At 34.5% G+C, this 2,952-nt stretch overlaps 1 pseudogene; it reads right to left on the reverse strand.

Moving 5' to 3' along the window:
• Positions 1–1,228: 1,228 nt before the first annotated feature.
• LOC109554853 (protein FAM204A pseudogene) lies at positions 1,229–2,388 on the reverse strand (annotated as a pseudogene).
• Between the last annotated feature and the right edge of the window lie 564 nt (positions 2,389–2,952).

Below are 2,952 nucleotides of genomic sequence, written 5' to 3' on the forward strand. Positions count from 1 at the left end.
AACACACATAATTTTTCTGTAAGATATCACAGTCTTGTGCTTAGGAACAGTAGACAGAACTTCAGCACTATGCATGAAGGCCATTTTAAATAGCAAAATCACCAAAAAAAAAAAAAAAAAAAAAGCACGTAAGGGGGAGAAAATATGGCAGTAAATATTGGGTTGGCTGAAAAGTTCATTTGGGTCTTTTCATAAGATGATTGCAAAATGGACTCTTGTTTACATTATGAGAGCTGAAACAAGAAGACAGAGTATTGTTCTGTTCAACCTCAACTGGGAATACATACCTTGGACAACTCAAAATTTTCACTGCTCTGTGCCTGTTCATGAATGATTTCCAAAGTGCCATGAATATTTAAAAAATTTTAAATTCCATGCATCTCACCCACCTATGGCTGATTCATGTTGAGGTTTGACAGACAACAGCAAAATTCTGTAAAGCAATTATCCTTCAATAAAACATTTTAGATTCAATTTACTTATATTTAAAAAAATTCACCCATTTCTCCTACCCTCACCCCACCTCTTGCAATCACCATCTGTTTTCTGTATCTATGAGATTTTTTTAAGATTCCACATGTAAGAGAGATCATATGTTATGTGTCTTTCTTTGTTTGACTTATCTCAGTTAGCATAATGCCCTCAAAGTCCATCCATATTGTAGAAAATGGCAAGATTTCATTCTTTCTTATGGTTGAATAATATTCTGTTCTATATATAGACACACACTTTCTTTATCCATTCATCCACTGATAGACACTTAGGTTGTTTCCGTATCTTGGCTATTGTAAATACTGCTGCCATGAACATGGGGGTGCAAATATCTTTTATTATTATTTTTTAAAAATCAATTGCTGTTATTATGTGACTGTGAAATATCAACTCTACTGCCTCAAATAAAGAACCAATAATTACTTTTATAACACTAAAGTCATTTGTAAACACAATATCTTTCTTGCATTTATGACTAATCCATTTTAAACAAATGCCAATCTTAAAAACACAACTCCAGAATAAGTGCAGTTACACTGAGTGCAGATAAGAAAGTAAGGAGCTCATTGGCTATGCTACACCAAATGGATGAAAAGTAAAATTGATTTTATACTGGAGGTCTATATAAATAAATTAAAAAATCCTTTTTCCCCTGTATGTATGCTTAGATTACTTGTACAAATAACTGAATATTCCATTTCATTCACTTCAATGGGATGAACTCTTTAGAAAAAGAATGAAAAATGATTTGATAATCAGCTCCCAAGTTTTATGCTTTTTTTTTTATGTTTCCATCAATTTCCTGACATAGTTGGCATAAGCAGGAAAATCTTCTCAGTAAATCAAGCAATTGAAGACTCAAGTAAAGCCTCAAAGTTGTTGAAGAACTCTGGCAAGTCACGTATATCCCATGTTGCTTTTGGTTTCCCACCTCTTCTTTGCGTCAAATCTCCAGGCAAGTTTTTTTTTTTTTTCACAAAAGCTGTGAATTTTCAGCATCCTTTTTGGCTTTTACAAAGTTGTGGCAGGCAATTGCTTTGGCAATTTTTACACCAAGCTCTAGAGTAGCTAGCTGGTTGTTGAGTTTCTCGGCCTTCTCAATGTTCCACGCTTCCACAACCTGGTCTATGCTCTTTTCAAGGCCCAAATTTTCAACTTTATTTCAACAGTGGAGGTCAAACCTCTCATTGACTCCAAAAGACTAAGTCCCTTCCACTGGATTTCACTTGAAGACTGTTCATTACGAGACTCTTCTTCATTCTTTAATTTGCTTTTTCTGGAGTGTTTTCTTTTTTTCTTTCCTGATCTTTAAGTTGAGGTTTTTCTGTTCAGAATGCATTTTATGCAATTCTTGAAATTTATTCCACTATTTAAGGGAATTCCAGAGGGACACTTTTCATGTGCATTTACATTTGCCTTTGCTTCAGTGTTTGGTCCATCTGTAGGAATATCTGAGATCTCTGTCTTTGTAAAGATCTCATCTTCTTTACCCTAAGTTAAGTTCAGAGCTGTCTTATACGATCTCATCATCAGAATTCAACTCAACATCAATCTCACTTAGGTCAGGAGGCAGCAGTCAACTCTATATCTTAAGACCTTGCAGATATCTTTTAAATTACGGTTTTCAAATAAATATCCAAACTGAAATTGCTGGATCATATGGTAGCTCTATTTTTAATATTTTGAAGAAACTCCATACTGTTTTTGTTTTTTTTTTTTGTAGTGGTTGCACCAATTTACATTCCCACCAGCAAGTGCACAAGGGTTTCCTTTTATCCAGATCCTTGCTAACATTGCTATTTCTTCTTTTTGATAATAGTCATTCCAAAAGGTGTGAAGTGATATCTCACTGTGACTTTGATTAACATTTCCTTGATCATTAATGATGTAGAACATCTTTACATGAACTTGTTGGCCATCTGTTTGCTTTTTTGGAAAAATGCCTACTTAGAACTTCTGTCTATTTCTTAATCAGTTTTTAAAAATATTGAGTTGTATGAGTTTTAAAATGTGTTTTGGATATTAGCCCCCTTGTCAGATATATGATTTGCAATTATTTTCTACCATTCAGTAGGTTGCCTTTTCATTTTGTTGATGGTCTCCCTTGCTATTCAGAAACCTTTTAGTCTGTAAGCCACGTGGTACAGCCAAAAAAAAAATATCACTCAGGATTCTAACTATCATCTTGCTGAAGTGTTGTAATCTTTTCGCTGGTGGAGGAGCTTGCCTCCATGTTGATGGTTAATGATTGATCAGAGTGGTGGTTGGGGCTGATGGCTGATGGTTGGGGTGCCTGTGGCAATTTCTTAAAATAAGACAACAATAAACTTCACTGCATCAACTGACTCTTCCTTTCATGAAAGATTTCTGTGTGTCATGTAATGCTATTTGATAGCATTTTACTCATGGTAGAACTTCTTTCAAAATTAGAGTCAATTCTCTCAAACCTTGCCTTGGATT

The sequence above is a fragment of the Bos indicus genome, chromosome X, assembly GCF_029378745.1.
Source record: "Bos indicus isolate NIAB-ARS_2022 breed Sahiwal x Tharparkar chromosome X, NIAB-ARS_B.indTharparkar_mat_pri_1.0, whole genome shotgun sequence".
Classification (NCBI taxonomy): domain Eukaryota; kingdom Metazoa; phylum Chordata; class Mammalia; order Artiodactyla; family Bovidae; genus Bos; species Bos indicus.